This window comes from Callionymus lyra, chromosome 3, assembly GCF_982586985.1.
Source record: "Callionymus lyra chromosome 3, fCalLyr1.hap1.1, whole genome shotgun sequence".
In the NCBI taxonomy this organism is placed as follows: domain Eukaryota; kingdom Metazoa; phylum Chordata; class Actinopteri; order Syngnathiformes; family Callionymidae; genus Callionymus; species Callionymus lyra.
The window spans coordinates 4,334,905-4,355,327 of record NC_141820.1 but is presented as its reverse complement, the minus strand read 5'-3'; the positions used below and the strand labels follow the sequence as shown (position 1 = coordinate 4,355,327).

Sequence of the window (20,423 nt, the reverse complement as noted above, 5' to 3'; positions counted from 1 at the left end):
CTCTATGGGGGCCATCATTCGTACGGCCCTGGCTCGCCTGCAGTTGGATATCCCGCAGGCTCAGCCAGCTTCGGCCAGTGCCTTTTTCAGACGCGGATCAGCTCCCGTCAACTTTACTGTGCCTCCATCTAACGAATATTTGAGGGAGTTGCATGCATGATGGAGGGACTCTAGAGCCCTCTCTCGTGCAAACTCAGACGCCCGGACCCTGGCAGCCATGCAGGATGCACCCAAGTTTGGGTTGGGCCGCATACCAGCGGTTGAGCCGGCAATAGCTGCGTTAATTGTCTCACCTGAGGAGGCGCTGAGACCGGATGTGAGGTGTCCTCGTTCCCAGTGTCGGGTGACCGATGACCTGCTCTCCAAAACCTATGACGCAGCGGCACGCATGGGACGCATAGGTAATTCTATGTCCCACCTGATGCTTGCTTTATCAGCATCTATACAGGAGACCCCACTGGATGCTTCCGTCCATAATTTCAGCGACGCTTCCCTGCAGGCATTCGCGCTGATGTCTAGAGAGCTGGGGCGGTTGATGTCTACTCTTGTCCAGGCTCGCCGCCAGGTTTGGCTGGCACAATCACCTCTGACAGAGGCATGCAGGAGAACCCTCCGCAGTGTTCCAGTGGAACCGGGGGAACTGTTTGGACCTGCAGCGCTAGAGGCACTTGAACGAACTGTCCAAGCCAGACAAACTCAACAGCAGCTGTCCGGGCTTCGCAGGAGTGGGCCTCCTCCGGGCAGACCTAGGGGATCACCAGCTCCCCCCCAGCGCCGTTCTCAGCCACAGGCTTACCCCAGAGGCTACCTCAGGTCTCAGCGCCCAAGCCCACAGCCTGCTCAGCAGGCGGCACAGACTTTTCGAGCCCCTGAGCGGCTGCCCTCTAGGCAACCTCGGGCCCCACATACTGTCCGTCGTACCCCCAGAGCCTTTCGAGGCCGGGGACCCAGCGCTGAGGCATTGGGGTCGGCCGTCGGCTGTTTTTCCCAACAGCAGCTCATCTATTGGGCTGCTTCCACCCGGGACCCTTGGGTGCTCTCCACCTTGACCAATGGGTACAAGCTTCAGTTCCGACGCCGGCCCCCAACCATTGGCCGGGTCAAGATGACCATCATATGCGACCCGGCAAAAGCCCAAACCCTCGCCCAGAAGTTGTCCGTCCTCCTGGACAAGGGTGCAATCGAGCAGATAGATCCCCTGTTACAACCAGGAGGGGTCTACTCGACTTATTTTCTGGTTACAAAGAGAGATGGCGGACTCCGCCCTATCCTCGACTTAAGGGGAATCAACAAGTTCCTGAAAGTCTTGAGATTCCACATGCTCAGCCCTGCAGAGGTTCTGCGCACTGTCTCCAGGCAGGAGTGGTTTACTTCAATAGACCTTAAGGATGCTTACTTTCATGTGGCCATAGCACAACACCACAGACGGTTCCTGAGGTTCGCCTTTCAGGGACGTCATTTTCAGTTCAGGGTGCTCCCGTTCGGCCTCTCCCTTTCGCCACGGGTATTTACCAGGGTTGTAATGGCAGCCCTTTCGCCCCTGCAGTCGCAGGGCATGAAGATCCTGCCCTACCTAGACGATTGGCTCATCTGTGCTTCGTCCCGGTCTCGGGCGACCCTGGACACCACAAGCCTCCTTTCCCATGTGTCTCGACTAGGTCTCAGGGTGAACTCTACAAAGAGTTGCCTAGTTCCCTCACAGAGGAAAATTTTTCTCAGGATAACTCTCGATACAGTTTCAATGAAGGCCTGGCCTTCACCACAGCGGGTGGACGACATCCTCCGCCTCCTTCCCCTCACAACAGATGCCTCCCTCTCAGGGTGGGGTGCAGTGTGGCAAAACCGTACAGCCCAGGGGCTGTGGTCTGCTCGAGACTGCTCGGAGCACATCAATGTTCTAGAGCTACGAGCTGTGTATATGGCCCTGCAATACTTTATTCCCTTCCTGAGAGGGCGACATGTGCTTGTGGGGTCAGACAATGTGTCGACCGTATCGCATATAAACCACCAGGGGGGCACCCGGTCTGCACAGCTGTTTCAAGCATCCCGGGACCTCCTGCTGTGGGCAGCTCCACGCCTGGCCAGCCTAAGAGCAATGTATTTGCCCGGGGACCGGAATCAGGTCGCAGACCTGCTCTCTCGGGGCAAGCCCCCATCGGGGGAGTGGCGGCTTCACCCAGAGGTGGTGCTCAATATCTGGGACACATTCGGCAGAGCAGAGGTAGATCTGTTTGCCACAAGGGAGTCGACCCATTGTCCCCTCTGGTTCTCCCTGAAGGAGGAAAGCAGTCCTCTGGGCCAGGATGCTCTTGCGCATGGCTGACCAGAAGGTCTCCTCTACGCTTTTCCCCCAATACCTCTGATATTCTCAACACTGCAGAGGGTCCTCCAGCAGGGTCACAGGCTGCTGTTGGTAGCCCCCATCTGGCCAGGGAGAACATGGTTTCCACTGCTGCGCAGGCTCTGCCGCAGCTCACCATGGCGCCTCCCCGACAGGAACGATCTCCTGTCTCAGCTAGAGGGCCAGATTTGGCATCCCGACCCTCTTCGCCTGCAACTATGGGTCTGGCCGCTGCAGGGCCCAACCCGCTTCTGACGCAGTGTTCAGATGCTGTCTGCGACACTATACTAAACGCCAGGGCGCCTTCTACACGGCTGCAGTATGCAAATAGGTGGCAACTGTTTACTGCATGGTGTTCAGACAGGGGTGAGGACCCTGTGCACTGTTCAGTCCCAAAGATTCTGGAGTTCCTCCAGTCACTATTGGACAGTGGCTGGTCTCCTGCCACACTGAGGGTATACACAGCAGCCATTTCCTCTCAACATGCTCGGGTAGATGATAACACAGTGGGGTCCCACAGACTGGTGTCCCTCTTTCTAAAGGGCGCGTGGCGATTACGCCCCCCACGCACACAGCGTGCCCCAGCATGGGATTTGCACCTGGTGCTCGACGCTTTGTGTCTGCCTCCCTTTGAACCCCTGGCTCAGGCAGAGCTGAAGTGGGTTTCTGCTAAGACTGCTTTTCGCCTTGCCATCGCTTCAGCGAAGCGTGTTGGGGAACTACATGCCCTGTCTGTGAGTGAGTCATGTCTGCGGTGGAGCTCAGACGGCTCAGGGGTTACCCTCTGGCCAAATATGGCTTTTGTCCCAAAGGTTCTGTCATTATCGAGCCTCAACCGTCCCATTCAAGTGGCACAATTCATTCCCCCGGAAGGGGAAGACAGGTTGAGACTGCTGTGCCCTGTGCGGGCTCTAAGAACCTATGTAGCTGCAACCGCAAGTATAAGACGGTCGGACCAGCTCTTCATTTGCTATGGTGGCCCTAGGAAAGGTTGTGCTCTTTCCAAACAGCGACTGTCTCACTGGATCGTGGATGTTATTACCCACGCATATAAAGGAAGTGGTCACCCCCTTCCATTCGAGGTGAGGTGCCACTCTACCAGAGCGATGTCTAAGTCATGGGCGGCCCTACGCGGGGTACCCCTGGAGGACATCTGTGAGGCAGCATCATGGTGCTCACCAAGCACTTTTTTCAGGTTCTATCGAGTGAATGTCGCCACTCCTTATCAATTAGGTGTGGTCCTGTTTCCCGACTCTGTTGCTTCCCCTCAATGAGGTATGTACTGGGATTCCTCATGACCTTGTTGTTATAGCTCATCCAGTGCTTGAAGCACCGCCTCTGGCGGTCAGTAGGGAAGAAATAGAACAAAAGTTACGTATGTAACTACGGTTCTATGAGTCCTGGATGACCGCCAGAGCGTTCTGTCACTCAGAATCCTTGTGGCTTCGCGAGAAGATTCTGCAGGAACAGATCCTCTGATGTCACCGGAAGTTATACCCCTTCATCAGGGGTCACAGGTGACTTTGTTGGTATTAAACTCGAACCGCGCATGCGCGAGATGGATACATTCAGTGCTTGAAGCACCACCTCTGGCGGTCATCCGGGACTCATAGAACCGTAGTTACATACGTAACTTTCGTTTTCTCTCAATGTTGTTTCAAGTGGTATGTTTTTTACTGGAAAACTGTCAGGTTAATTCTAGAAATAACTTGAGCGAGAACTGTGTAGTATTGATAGTATTGATAGTATTGAATTGTAGTGAATATAGGGTTAAATTTGATCAGAACGACCAGCACTCTGGTTATAACAAATATTAAAATGTAATATTTTAAGAATATACCTGGAATAATGGAGCACCACCTTTGAGTCTTAGTCCAAAGGAAACTATTAAAATTACATGGATAATATTATAATTATTATAATTTACTGGTTTTTTAGTGGAAGCAAAATCAAACATGAAGGAAAAGCGCTATACAAATATTACTTACTAACTTACTTACATACAAATCCCCCTTTGGTCATTGTTGGGAAACCGTCGCTGTTTGTCCATCAAGGCCAAGGTTGTTGTACGGCGTCGAATGTCATCCAACTCATCCAAGATCGTCCCAGAGTGTCCATAGGGTTCCTGGCAATAGTGTCAGTGATACACAGATTGATGTGTTTCACCCTTATCACCCCCTTTCCTACCATTAACCAAACATTTGGTAAAGACCATCTGGATGGGGGAATGGAGTTCAGAACATTATGTTTGTCAATTCTCTACATCCGGGCCAATGACATGGGTGTGTCTAAAACCAGATAAAAAAAGAATAAAAATATTTGCATCACGACTGAAAGTACACAATGAGAGGGATGAAAGAGCTGACAGAGAAGAAAAAAATCACACAAAGGGAAGATTAATTTTTTCTTTGTCGTCCTATTAATGTGATTTTGGATCTTTTGTGGTTCTTGTACCATTGACAGACATTTCCAAACATCTCTTTATTTAATTTTTCATTATAACATTATATTATTTATTTATTATTTATTTAAAGTAGGGTAAGTATAAGTAGTAAAAACAGTGTTATAATTAGTAGCAAAAGTACAAGTAGAATTTGTAGTAAAGCTAAAGTAGAACATGATGGACAGGAGTTTACTAGTGAGTCTAGCTTCATTCCACAGAGCCCTCCTGATCAACCTGTCCGACCTGTTGACACTTCTGTTCCCAACCCAACACACCTCAGCATAAAACGAAAGTTACGTATGTAACTACGAGTCCAGGATGACCGGCAGAGGCGGTGTTTCAAGCACTGAATGTATCCATCTCGCGCATGCGCTGTTCGAGTTTTAATACCAACAAAGTCGGTGACCCCTGATGACCCCGGATAGGGTATATCTTCTGGTGACATCAGAGGATCTGTTCCTGCAGAATCTTCTCGCGAAGTCACAAGGATTCTGAGTGACAGAACGCTCTGGCGGTCATCCAGGACTCATAGAACCGTAGTTACATACGTAACTTTTGTTCTATTTCTTCCCTACTGACCGCCAGAGGCGGTGCTTCAAGCACTGGATGAGCCATAACAACAAGGTCATGAGGAATCCCAGTACATACCTCATTGAGGGGAAGCAACAGAGTCGGGAAACAGGACCACACCTAATAGATAAGGAGTGGCGACATTCACTCGATAGAACCTGAAAAAAGTGCTTGGTGAGCACCATGATGCTGCCTCACAGATGTCCTCCGGGGGTACCCCGCGTAGGGCCGCCCATGACTTAGACATCGCTCTGGTAGAGTGGCACCTCACCTCGAATGGCAGGGGGTGACCACTTCCTTTATATGAGTGGGTAATAACATCCACGATCCAGTGAGACAGTCGCTGTTTGGAAAGAGCACAGCCTTTCCTAGGGCCACCATAGCAAAGCAAGAGCTGGTCCGACCGTCTTATACTTGCGGTTGCAGCTACATAGGTCCTCAGAGCCCGCACAGGGCACAGCAGTCCCAACCTGTCTTCCCCTTCCGGGGGAATGAATTGTGCCACTTGAATGGGACGGTTGAGGTTCGATAAAGACAGAACCTTTGGTAGAAAAGCCATATTTGGCCAGAGGGTAACCCCTGAGCCGTCTGAGCTCCAACGCAGACATGACTCACTCACAGACAGGGCATGTAGTTCCCCAACACGCTTCGCTGAAGCAATGGCAAGGAGAAAAGCAGTCTTTGCAGAAACCCACTTCAGCTCTGCCTGAGCCAGGGGTTCAAAGGGAGGCAGACACAAAGCGTCAAGCACCAGGTGCAAATCCCATGCTGGGGCACGCTGTGTGAGTGGGGGGGCGCAATCTCCAAGCGCCCTTTAGAAAGAGCGACACCAGTCTGTGGGACCCCACTGTGTTATTATCCACCCGAACATGTCGAGAGGAAATGGCTGCCGCGTATACCCTCAGTGTAGCAGGAGACCGGCCACTGTCCAATAGTGACTGGAGGAAGTCCAGAATCTTTGGGACTGAACAGTGCACAGGGTCCTCACCCCTGTCTGAACACCATGCAGTAAACAGTTGCCACCTGTTTGCATACTGCAGCCGGGTAGAAGGCGCCCTGGCGTTTAGTATAGTATCGCAGACAGCATCTGAACACTCCGTCAGAAGCGGGGTGGGTCCTGCAGCGGCCAGACCCATAGTTGCAGGCGAAGAGGGTCGGGATGCCAAATCTGGCCCTCTAGCTGAGACAGGAGATCCTTCCTGTCGGGCAGGCACCATGGTGAGCTGCAGCAGAGCCTGCGCAGCAGTGGAAACCATGTTCTCCCTGGACAGAAGGGGGCTACCAACAGCAGCCTGTGACCCTGCTGGAGGACCCTCTGTAGTGTTAAAAATATCAGAGGGATTGTGGGAAAAGCATAGAGGAGACCTTCTGGCCAGTCGTGTGCAAGAGCATCCTGGCCCAGAGGACTGCTTTCCTCTTTCAGGGAGAACCAGAGGGGGCAATGGGTCGAATCCTCTGTGGCAAACAGATCTACCTCTGCTCTGCCGAAGATATCCCAGATATTGATGTAATGAACTTATCTTCATTGGAAAACATCTGTGAAAGCTCACCCACTCCTCAGGATCTGAGTCAACATTCTTCCGTTGATAAGAAAACCCCACACCAGGTGAAATTGGCATTTCACAAACTTCGAGTGAGTAATCACAGCAGAGGAGGGATATTTCAGGGCAATAAGGTCCATTAGCCCGACTTCCCGAAGCAAGGAGGATTAGAAGTTTGACAAACGGTCAAGCTAAACCTTCAATGACCAAAAAGTTCAACACTTCATGGTGAGATTCTGACCAACCAAGATCAGATAAGAACTTTTATGGCTTCCTGCAGACGCAGAGTTTAAGAAGATGCGAACCAACATTGAAAGTGCTAACAGATGTTTTCACAGGCAGAATGTGTGTATGTGTGTGTGTGTCTTGGATAATATTCATCGAAATGTGTATGATCTGCTTAAAGAAATATACTTGTAAGTGAATGTATCTACACGCAAGGTGTTGGAAGTTATCAAAATGAAGAAAGTAATCACAGATGAAATATAAGAATTGAATTAATCATTATCTGAACCTTCATTTTGTAATACATGTTCTATATTTGTCATGTTTGGTGTTATTTGAATTTTCACGCTCCGGGGGAAAAGAATCTAGAAAGAACAAATCGTTTTAAAGCATTTTTAATGTACATATGATCTTTCTTGTGTGATGAGAAAAGACAATTGGAGAGGTGAGGAGGTGAAGGAGGAGGGGGTGTTGGACTGGAAGGACCCTTTTCCCGCCGAAGAAACGTCAACCAATCATAAGGGTTTGCCCCTTTTTACGATCACTAAGTTTCAACATAAGAACTGTGTTCAACTTAGAGAATTCGTGTTGTTTCCTCCAAATGATCAGAGCGTACCTCTTAACATCAGAGCGTACCTCGTAACATCAGAGTTTATCACAACCCGCGTGATAAACTGGTTCATCACCAACTGCCTTCAAGACGATCTCCGGCCTCCTGACGAACTCCTGCAAGTCCAAACTGAGGACCGCACTGAAGGACCCGCTTCCAGCATCCTTCCAGACTCCGTGAGTTTCTTAATAATCTTGACCAGACCGGTCCGATTATTCCAATATTCGCAGCACGTCTCCCAGACTGCGAATCTCCATCAAGTAGCAACAGCCCGTGAATCATCCTTACCTCCCGTGAGAAGAAAGTGTTCCTGACCTAAAGACTTTCCCTCAGCGAAGTGAACATTCCAGGCGTTCAGCGCGTTCACGTGAGGTGTCTACAACCAGGAAGCCGACACTGTGATTCATCGGACCGCTTGGCCCCCCTCGTCGAAAGAACTTTGATTCCCTCGTTCCGGACTGTCTTCCTCATCATCCTCTCCTTCATCCTCATCCTCCAACTCCGTCATCCACCCGCTTGCCACCTTCATCTGGTCTCCAGCTGCTGCCTAAACCTCCATTCAACATCTACCGTCAAGTAAGAAGCTGATCACTTCATCTTGAACAAATTGATTTGTGTCTGGGTTGTTTAATATGCGGGTAGTCTATTAAGATTTCGTCCACGATTCTTTTCCCGTTTCCGTTTTATTCTCGGTTCCGAAACTTACCATAATAAAACGATTAAAACTAGTCCGTTTCTGTCGCTCCAACACGACGTCATGTCCGGGTCTTAATACTTTGCTTTATGGAGAGAAAAGGTCAAAATGCAGAGTGTACGGTCGTTTATTCGCCGCTTCAAGTCAAACAAAGATACAAATTTTACTATCGAAAGGACTCGCTCTTTGCCGGCAGCTCTACAGGTCAATAGCTCCGGGAAAGACGGTCTCGTGTTATGGGGTTTCACTGTATTTAAGGGAAAGTTTCCTGTCCAGGGGGTCGTCTATTCCGGGGCAGTGGTTCTTTCAAGTTTCTTCAGTCTCAGGTCACCTGGAGAGTAACTTCCTTACTTCCCTGTTGTGTGGGCGGATTCCTTTGTCTTCCAGCCCCCCTCTTTTGGGTGTGTTCCATTTTGCTCTTTTGTTTTACGCCCACAGGTGTGAACTGAGCAGACAGACAGATTTCCCTTTCCACAGGGGTTTTTCCCAATGCATTTAAACATGCCATTGTGGAGCCTCTGCTCAAAAAACCAGGCTTAGACCCAACTGACCTCAGTCATTTCAGGCGTATTTTTAAGCTCCCTTTCTTGTCCAAGATCTTGGAGAAGGTGGTGTCTGAGCAGCTGTCTTTGTTCCTGGATCAGAGCGACATCCATGAGAAGTTTCAGTCTGGCTTCCGTAAACATCACTCTACTGAGACAGCTTTATTGAAAGTCTCCAGTGACATCATGATGTCGGTTGACTCTGGTAAATTCACTGTTCTGGTTCTTTTGGATCTGTCCTCAGCCTTTGACACAGTTGATCACCAGATCCTGCTGAGAAGACTGAGGGATGAAGTGGGACTGTCTGGGTCTGTGTTAGAATGGTTCTCATCTTACCTTTCTGGGCGCAGTTTTAGTGTTTCTGCCAATCAAATGAGGTCTGAATCGGCAGATCTGTTGTGTGGAGTCCCTCTAGGTTCTGTTCTGGGTCCTTTATTGTTTTTGCTGTACTTGATTCCCCTTGGTAAAATCATTCAGAGATTTCCAGATGTTTCTTATCACATTTTTGCTGATGACATCCAGCTCTACTGCTCTTTTGATCCAACTGAGCCCCAAAGGCTGAACAGCTTAGTCAATTGTTTGATAGAAATCAAACAATGGCTGAGTGAAAACACTTTACAGCTTAATGTGGACAAAACTGAAACTCTGGTGATTGCTCCTGATGATACGATTCCAGGGTTGAGTCAGTACTTGGGTGACTTAGGTCAGTCTGTCAAACTGAGCCTGAGAAACCTGGGTGTTGTATTTGATAAAGACATGTCTCTTGTTCAACACTGTAGAAAACTGACCAGAAACTGTTTCCTTCAACTGAGAAAAATCTCTAAACTTAGGAAAATGCTGTCACAACATGATCTGGAGCTTGTAATCCATGCGTTTGTTTCTTCTCGTCTGGACTATTGTAACAGTTTGTTTTCATGTCTTAACAAGAAGGAGCTGTCTCGCCTGCAGTTGATTCAGAACTCTGCAGCCAGAATTCTGACCCGCTCTAGTAGAAGAACTCACATTTCTCCGGTCCTTAAAACTCTTCACTGGCTTCCAGTTTCTTTCAGGATCAACTTTAAAATTCTGGTTCTTACTTTCAGAGCTATTCATGGTCAGGCTCCTCCTTACATCACTGATCTGATCCAGCCTTACACCCCAGCTCGGGCTCTGAGGTCTGTGGATCAGAATCTACTTATGGTTCCACGCACACGGCTCAGGACCAGAGGAGAGAAATCTTTTCAGGCTGTTGCTCCTAAGCTTTGGAACAATCTTCCTCTCTCTTTGCGCTTGATGGAGTCTACTGACTCCTTTAAGAAACATCTTAAGACGTTTCTATTTGTGCAGACTTTTCCTTGAATTTCTCGAACTCCTGTGTTGTTCTCGGTGTTGTCTTGATCTTTGAAGTATGTACTGTTTTGAGTATTGTTTTGATTGTTAAAGCGCTTTGTGACCCTGGTCTCGAAAAGCGCTATATAAATATATATTACTTACTTACTTACTTACTTAGGTCAGTCTGTCAAACTGAGCCTGAGAAACCTGGGTGTTGTATTTGATAAAGACATGTCTCTTGTTCGACACTGTAGAAAACTGACCAGAAACTGTTTCCTTCAACTGAGAAAAATCTCTAAACTTAGGAAAATGTTGTCGGAACATGATCTGGATCTTGTAATCCATGCGTTTGTTTCTTCTCGTTTAGACTATTGTAACAGTTTGTTTTCATGTCTTAACAAGAAGGATGTGTCTCGCCTGCAGTTGATTCAGAACTCTGCAGCGAGAATTCTAACCCGCTCTAGTAGAAGAACTCACAATTCTCCGATCCTTAAAACTCTTCACTGGCTTCCAGTTTCTTTCAGGATCAACTTTAAAATTCTGGTTCTTACTTTCAGAGCTATTCATTGTCAGGCTCCTCCTTACATCACTGATCTGATCCAGCCTTACACCCCAGCTCGGGCTCTGAGGTCTGTGGATCAGAATCTACTTATGGTTCCACGCACACGGCTCAGGGCCAGAGGAGAGAAATCTTTTCAGGCTGTTGCTCCTAAGCTTTGGAACGATCTTCCTCTCTCTTTGCTCTTTATGGATCTACTGACTCCTTTAAGAAACATCTTAAGATGTTTCTATTTGTTCAGGCTTTTCCTTGATTTTCTGGAACTCCTGTGTTGTTCTCAGTATTATCTTGTTCTTTAAAGTGTATATACTTTTTTGAGTATTGTTTTGTTTGTTTAAGCGCTTCGTGACCCTGGTCTAGAAAAGCGCTATATAAATAAATATTACTTACTTACTTACTTACTTACAGATGCTTCATTAAGTCGCTGATTTATCTCTACCTGTTTCAAGCTATCCTTGAGACAGTGTATATCAGTATGAAGTGAAATGTTGGTTGTGAATGTGTATTCAAACGTTTAAGCTCTTAGATGAGGCTAGTAATTTATACTCTATATTTTTATCATCTTTTTAGCATTCATTTAACTTATGGCGTATACGTATAGTGTAGAATAATTTCCAATCTAACAACTCCCCCTGTTGACGTGGCCTTTACAGGTCACGTCATAAACAAAAAAGAAATCAATTTTCTAAATCAATGGTTGTTCCGCAGCAATATTTTATCATTACTTTATTATAATATTATCTAATATTATCATTTTCCCAATAACATATTATTATCATGTACCTGCACACGCTATATGTATAACCGAAAGTATAATCATCTGTCTGTTATGTTAAAACATTTTGAAACGGTGACACAAAGTTTGGCCTTATTCAGAAGTGGTCTTTCATCATTCTTTCATGTTTCTCAGCAGTCCAGTCCATCAGCATTATCGTTATCATCATCCTCTGCAGTTGGTCTGTTCGTTCTTCATCTTCCATAGTCGGTGTGACTGTTCTTCTTCGTCATCTAGTCCTCTTCGTCCATGTTCCGATTCCAGGCGTGCAGAGGAAAAACTGATCCCAGAAATCCGTCTTCTTCGATCTTCTCCGAGTCCATCTTCTTGAACCTACACACAAACAACCTTCATTCAGGAGAAGCTCTGACCAAAAAAAAGGTTTTTATTAATGTAATAGAATTGGGTAATTTCCCCATGTACTTATCCGCTTGTTTCTTCTGATGGGGAATGTGGTTGATGCTTCTGAGTGCGTTTACTCATCCAGGTCAGAAAATCCTGCGTCCACTGATTTTGACCCTGGTTGGAGAGAGTAATATACACGTCCGCTGACCTCTGCCTGTTATCTGGCAGTATGAGCGACCACAATGCATGTTCTTTTACCCCATTTGTTTTGTTGTTCGTGTTTATTTTGTATTTTTATTATTTCCATGTTGGTTCTTATTAACATTTTTTATATATATTTTTTTTATTTCTACTTTTAATATATATTTTATTTCTTCTTTAGTTTATTTTAAATCTAGATCAGTTTTAGTTGTAATCTAAATGAGCTAATTTTTATTGTTAGTGTAGTTTAAGTTTTTAGGTTCATTCTTAGTTTTTGTTTGCTTATTTTTTCATTTTTCTTTTCTTTTTCGCTTTGATTTACCCGGGGCGTCCCCCATTTAGGACATAAAACCAGGAATCCCCAAATTAGGAACATCACTGTCATCAATACTGTTCACTGTTCATTCATTCCATTCATTCCATTCATACATCAACCTCCCCTAGAGGACACATAACATCTTTTTATGTTACCTGTCCTTTGGGTTACTGTTGTCTGATCATCTCAAAGATCACCTTGATCCAACTCCCCCTGTTTAACTACGCCGTCTCTGCTGTAGTCCTTCTTGTGGAACCTGTGAGAGTCTTAAGATGTTATTTTACCAGGTTTTCTTCAAATGGTGGTGTGATTGTTATGCACTGGTGTTGGTGCCACCCCTGCTGTGTCACATTCCAGGTATCTCCACCTTTGTCTTTGTTGTTTTTTTTTTTGTTTTTTTTTCCTTGACCTATGTTCTTTGTCTTTGTCTTTAGACTTAGATTGTGTCATCTTGTTCTTCCTCTTTATGTTCTTCTTACTTTATTTTTTATGTATTATTTTTTATTGTTTATGAAAAATTGCTGGCTATTGGTAAAAAACAATTTCCCAAAGGAGACCTCCTGAGGGATCAATAAAGTTTTACCTTACCTTACCTTACCTGAATGCTAATTTAAACCTGGATCCTCCATGAACTTTGTTAGGTCATTTTTAAGGCTTCCTTTGTCTCCTTCAACTGTAAAAGGAGAACTAGACATATTCGTTAAATACAAGAAAAACATATAACTTTTCTTTCTGCAAAATTGAAACTGGGGTGTTATGTTGTCTGACCTTACCTGTGCTGAACTTTGGAAATCATTCCTTTACCATTGAATTAAAACCTACATCTATTTTATATGAAACCTTTTAAAAAAAATTCAAATGAATGTCACCACTATTTATTTATGTTGCTAAGACTTCCCTGTCAGAACCATGTCTTCTAAATGAGATTGAAAAGCATTGTACAGTAAGGATGCAATAGTAACCATTTTCACTTTCATTGATAAATTCAACTTCTGTAATTAACAAATTCCTGATAAAAACATATCTCATGGGCTTTGTAATGCAATGTTTTTTCAAAGCCAACTAGAATCCTCTGTGCATCACCGTCTTGCCCAAAAAAACATCTTTCCTTTTGACCAATTGTTTTTATCATTAATTACATTAGAGACCTTTCTTAACTGACCATTTCAGCCACTGATTCACACCTCCACTTCTACAACCTGATTCACACCTTCATTACTACTCAAAATTCTTCTCCTTACCTACAACCTACAACTGGACACAGAAGTCACTTTCTCCATGAGCCTGACATCATCTCCTCTGTTGCACCACGGCTCATGTTGAATTGTTTACAACCTGTGGAATGTCGGCAGGGGTCCGTGTCCTTTGTTTTAACTGTCCTCACAACACAACTCGCTCCAGCCTCTGTGCAGCTGATTTAAAACATCTCCTGTCCTGTAATTACACAACTTAACACATTCAGTTAGTAATAGCCATGAAATTGAATTCCTTCGTCTTGATGATTATTTATCTGTTGTTTTTAGCTTTTCTTTGTGCTATCACTAGTTTGATGAGGGCTGAGGACTCATATCAGGTAGGGGCAGTAGATGCCGGCCCCTTCTACTCGGCTTGCGGAACTGTTGTCTTGCATGACTACTGAAAAATCTACATCCCCTTTTTATTTTAAGAGATTTGTAATGTGCTGGGATCTGTGGGTAGAAAGGACATTCATTTCTCCAGTGACCTGGTTGTCCACATGAAAAGCAGCAGTCGTTGCCTGGTGTGAAATACTGTTGGGCTGCAGCCATTTGCTGCCGCTGTTCAGCTTCCAAATCTTTGTGCATGCATGACATCAGTTCATTCACATCCACCTTTGTAGGGAACACCTTTCTCATGGCCTTAAATATTCGTTTTGCATGAGGAGAAAAAAGTGCCTGATATGGCTCCCTACAAGTTCCTGCTTTTTCCTCTATTTTTAACAAATGATCAAAACCCACACATGCCATAACAATTTGTCTCCAATCTCCAATAGCCAATACAATTCCTGTCATATTGTTGCAAAAAACATTAATCCACGGACCTGCTCCCCTTTCCAAAGGAGGAAGTTTTTCTTTCAGACATTGTACATCCATCATAGTTGCTGAGACGTAATCAGTATAATCCCTCTTTCTTCTACTCTTCATCACTAGAGGAAACTGTCCATGAGGTCCTGTTCCCAATCCATCTAGTCTCCCTTTCTCACCTTTTCTAGTTTTAACTTTATGTTTAGAGGGTGTCAGTGGCGTGCCTGGGTGAAGTCTATAATTACAATGATTGTCTTGTTCCTCATTCTTACTGCTGCTTCTTTCCTCACTGTCATTTTTCTTTTTCAATTTTTCTGATTTGTCATCTACCTCCTCACACAGCTGCTCTATAGTTCCAAGTGTACTTGTCATGGCTGCACTCACATCTTTATCTACTTTTTCTTGTCTTATTGCTATTTCAAACATGTTAAGTGTGGCTAACAGATCTCTTGTGAGAATGTCTTGCCTATGTGTTATTATTGCTACATTATCGATTATCTCTTTTAAATGTATCATTTTTGTTTTATCTATTTCATTACCATCTTGATCCATCATCAGCTGCCCTCCTGTAACATTGAACACTGGAGCCTGGGTGTTCACTTTCTCTTTCATTACCATTTTTTGCAATCTATCAGACAACATTTGTGAGTTTACATTTTGGTTTCCACCTTCTAGGTAAGGTGGTGGTGAATCAGTTTTTTCAGTTACATTATTTTCATCAACAACTTCCTTTTTAACAGCTTTCACTGGTGCCATCACTTCAGTATTTAACTTTATCATTTTTACCATTTCCATAATCACAAAAAATCTGTCTCCATCAGTTTTAGTTTTTTCTAACAAAGCCAGTCTGAGTTTTTCACTAAACAACATGCTTGTTTTTCTCCTCCTAATGACTTCAAGTTCTAGATTAATATTTTTCACATTTTCACCAAGAATATCTTCTTCAGGCATACGCATGCCCCAATCAGGCAGATTTCCAACCTTTCTTTGCTTTTTAGCCCATTTATACCAGTTTTTTACAACATTTTTCCGATCCAACGGAGCAATTTTTTCCATATACCAACTTACAGAGCGAAACAATACAGCACCACATGATCCTATTCCACAAGACTGCCATTTTACCCGCAGTTCAGATAAATCCATTTCTTATTTTTATTTATTTTATTTTTTCCTTATTTTCTTTTTCTTTTATTTGTTTTTACACTGTTGTTTACACAATTGTTCGTCTCCCTCTCTATAAGAGAACTGTCACGCTTGAATACCTATATTATAATCGCAAACTTTATTATGACATGACAATCAAATAAAGTTAATTTTACCATTTAAAAAAAAACTGATGGAACTTACAAGAAAAAACTCTTTTTTAAACCAATAGAAACTGAAGAATTTCTTTCCACAAAACTTGAAAAACACGTATTAGCATTAACGTCGCATTTAGTCAAGAAAGTCATTATTTTTTTTATCACAATATAGGTTCTCACTATGCAACCAACGTTACATAAGAAACAACAAGAGTATTTGAATTCGTAAAACTTGCGGCGCAAGAAATGATTTTTTCCCAAAAATATTATATACTATATATATATATATATATATATATATATATAATATATATAACACGCTTGAATACTTATTTTATAATTACCAAAAATTTGTATAAAAAAAACTTGAACAACATGAAATTCACAAGCAAAAAACGCTTTTTTCAACCAATAGAAGTCCACGGCAGTTGACCGTGAAACTTCTTTTATAAATATAGTAAGCCGTTTTTTCTTTCTTTTTTCTTTTTTTAGCCAATAGAAATTTAAGAAAGCTATAAATTTCTTTATTTAAAACTTGAAAAACACACATTAGCGTTAACGTTGCATTAATCAAGAAAGTTGTTTTTTGTTTTTTATCATAACATAAGTATTCATAAGGCAGCGTAACCTATAAAAAGCTCTATTTTTTCCCATTCACACACCATTCGTACTCAAGGGGATTAAGCATCTCTAAAAGGGTGAATTAAATGCCTTTAAAGCGTGCTAATAGAGACATATTTGTCACTCGATAGAACCCCCGGCCAATTATGTTCAATCTGTGATTACTTTAGGTGCCAAGAGTCGTAACGGAAAATAAAACCAAAACCACAACAACAAGTTATATGTTTGCTTGCCTTACAAGCGGAATCAACGCACAACCCATCCACTCATACGGCTTCTAAATCGATTAACTCAGCCAGACGAAACTAAATGCAGAAATTAAATAAAAGGTTTTCTGCTTACCATATTTTGGGCCCGTTCGTCTGACTGGCCTCAGTCGCCGTCTTTTCGTCCAAGAATCTCCAAACAAATCCGGGTCACTCGCACCAATTAAAACGATTAAAACTAGTCTGTTTCTGTTGCTCCAACACGACGTCACATCCGGTCTTAATACTTTGCTTTATGGAGAGAAAAGGTCAAAATGCAGAGTGTACGGGTCGTTTATTCGCATCTTCAAGTCAAACAAAGATACAAACTTTACGATCGAAAGGACTCGCTCTTTGCCGGCAGCTCTACAGGTCAATAGCTCCGGGAAAGACGGTCTCGTGTTATGGGGTTTCACTGTATTTAAGGGAAAGTTTCCTGTCCAGGGGGTCGTCTATTCCGGGGCAGTGGTTCTTTCAAGTTTCTTCAGTCTCGGGTCACCTGGAGAGTAACTTCCTTGCTTCCCTGTTGTGTGGGCGGATTCCTTTGTCTTCCAGCCCCCCTCTTTTGGGTGTGTTCCATTTTGCTCTTTTGTTTCACGCCCACAGGTGTGAACTGAGCAGACAGACAGATGCTTCATTAAGTCGCTGATTTATCTCTACCTGTTTCAAGCTAGCCTTGAGACAGTGTATATCAGTATGAAGTGAAATGTTGGTTGTGAATGTGTATTCAAACGTTTAAGCTCTTAGATGAGGCTAGTAATTTATACTCTATATTTTTATTATCTTTTTAGCATTCATTTAACTTATGGCGTATACGTATAGTGTATAATAATTTCCAATTTAACAATAACATACTCATTTTTGTCATTCATTATTCATTCCTTTTTAAATAAATCTATAAAACGTCACGTCGTGGTACGCCTCTCTATTCTGGTGTAATAACGGTCAATTTAAGAGCCTCTTACTCAGTAAAGAACAGATTATCACGACAAAAGTAGTAAACTTCAGTTAAATGAGATTGATTAAAACTAGTGTTTCATAGTTAATTAATTAGGCCAATTAATTAATTATTATTCACGTAAATGTAATAGTTTCCCTTGAACTATAACCAAGGGTGGTGCCCCCTTTCTTCAGGTAAATCTTACCTAGAGGCAATTTTAAAGTTAAATTTACCAGAACTTAGATGTTCTGAAAATAAACCTTTTTATAAGGCCTATAAATCACTACATTGAGCACCACCTCTGGATGAAGCCGCCACTCCCCCGACGGAGGCTTGCCCCGAGAGAGCAGGTCTGCGACCTGATTCCGGTCCCCGGGCAAATACATTGCTCTCAGGCTTGCCAGGCGTGGAGCCGTCCACAGCAGGATGTCCCGGGATGCTTGCAACAGCTGTGCAGACCTGGTGTCCCCCTGGTGGTTTATATGCAATACAGTCGACACATTGTCTGACCGCACAAGCACATGTCGCCCTCTCAGGAAGGGAAGAAAGTACTGCAGGGCCATATACACAGCTCGTAGCTCTAGAACATTGTCAAGTCAAGACTCAATTACACTCCAAACCAGCAGAGGGTGAACATGTGCAAAAGACTCTGGTGGGACCAACATCCTGGCCTGTGTTGCCAGTAGGACCGAATTCACCTGCGCACCCACCAGAACAGCATGGCCTAAATGTTTGGACTGAGCCAAGTCAGTCTCTCTCACCTGCTCCTGAAAACAGGACATGACCACAGCTCCTGATCACCAAGAAGATGCAACTGGTAGGAAAGAAACTACTTTTAGTGAGAATTATGTTTGCTCCTGATTGCTAATAATTGATTAAGATACTTTTGTTTAAGCTAATTTAAGCTTGCATTTTGTCTTTTGGTTTGCACTTAAAACACGTACTTAAATAATTTTGTAAACTTGGTTGGAAAAGCAAGTTATATGAACATTTTATTTAACAAAAAGTTGACCTTTATTGAAATGTATTAAAACTAATTCATGTTTCTGTTTTAAAGGTTTTCAACCTATTCTTTATTGACAATTATATTCCGAACTGGAATCTTCGAGTGAAATCATCAGAAGAAAATAAAAAACCAAAGAAAGAGAATTGAGTTGTCCTTTGCATCCTTCGACAAGTGGTCAAGCCCTTTTCAAGTTTAGGCATAGTTGTGGTCCGAACACACACAGAACTTGACAAACATTGATGTGTTCCGAGCAGTCTCGAGCAGACCACAGCCCCTGGGCTGTACGGTTTTGCCACACTGCACCCCACCCTGAGAGGGAGGCGTCTGTTGTGATGGCCTCTCGACGGAATGCAACCGAACCCATCTGCATGCCTTGGAGGAGAAAACGTCTCTCTCTCCACGGAGCCAGAGTAAGGAGGCAACGGTGTGACACCTAGAGTCTCCTGTGCCGGTGCCACCTGGCATCCAAATGAAAGTTGTTCAGCCACCTCTGAAGGGGACGTAGCGACAACAGCCCCCAAAGAGACCACGGTGGCGGCAGCCGTCAGTTTGCCTAGGAGTCGCAGAAACTCCACGTAATGCAACCACATGCCCCTGCAAAAGAGGGGAAGGAGGCGGAGGATGTCGTCCACCCGCTGTGGTGAAGGCCAGGCCTTCATTGAGACTGTATCGGGTGTCATCCCGAGGAAAATTGTGCTCTGCGAGGGAACTAGGCAACTCTTTGTAGAGTTGACCCTGAGACCTAGTCGAGACACATGGGAAAGAAGGTTTGTGGTGTCCAGGGTCACCCGAGACCGGGACGGAGCACAGATGAGCCAATCGTCTAGGTAGTAAGTAAGTAAGCACGTAATTTTTATTTATATAGCGCTTTTCCAGACCAGGGTCACAAAGCGCTTAAACAATCAAAACAATATTCAATAAAGTATATACTTTAAAGGTCAAGATAAAACTGATAACACAGGTAGGGCAGGATCTTTATGACCTGCGACTGCAGGGGCGAGAGGGCTGCCATCACAACCCTGGTAAATACCCACGGCGAAAGGGAGAGGCCGAACGGGAGCACCCTGAACTGAAAATGACGTCCCTGAAAGGCGAACCTCAGGAACTGTCTGTGGTGTTTTGCCATGGGCACATGAAAGTAAGCATCCTTTAGGTCTGTTGAAGTAAACCACTCCTACGGAAACAGTGCGCAGAACCTCTGCAGGGCTGAGCATGTGGAATTTCAAGACCTTCAGGAACTTGTTGAGTCCCCTCAAGTCGAGGATAGGGCGGAGTCCGCCATATTTCTTTGTTACGAGACAGTAAGTCGAGTAGACCCCTCCTGGTTGTAACAGGGGATCTATCTGCTCGATTGCACCCTTGTTCAGGAGGACGGACAACTCCCGGTTGAGGGTTTGGGCTTTTGCCGGGTCGTGTATGATCCTGACCCAGCCAACGGTTGGGGGCCGGCGTCGGAACTGAAGTTTGTACCCGTTGGTCAAGGTGGAGAGCACCCAAGGGTCCCTAGTGGAAGTAGCCCAGTAGCTGAGCTGCTGCTGGGAAAAACAGCCGACGGCCGACCCCAATGCCTCAGTGCCGGGTCCCCCGGCCTCGAAAGGCTCTGGTGGTACGACGGACAGTATGTGAGGCCTGAGGTTGCCCAGAGGGCAGCCGCTCAGGGGCTCGAAAAATCTGTTCCGCCTGCTGAGCAGGCTGTGGACGTGGGCGCTGAGACCTGAGGTAGCCTCTGGGGTAAGCCTGTGGATGAGAGCGGCGCTGGGGGGGAGCTGAAGAACTCCTAGGTCTGCCCGGAGGA

The 20,423-nt window shown here is 44.7% G+C and overlaps 1 pseudogene; it reads left to right on the top strand.

Annotated features, from left to right (window-relative positions):
* Window positions 1-217: 217 nt before the first annotated feature.
* Window positions 218-2,596, top strand: LOC148083057 (uncharacterized; annotated as a pseudogene).
* The last annotated feature ends 17,827 nt before the right edge of the window (window positions 2,597-20,423 follow it).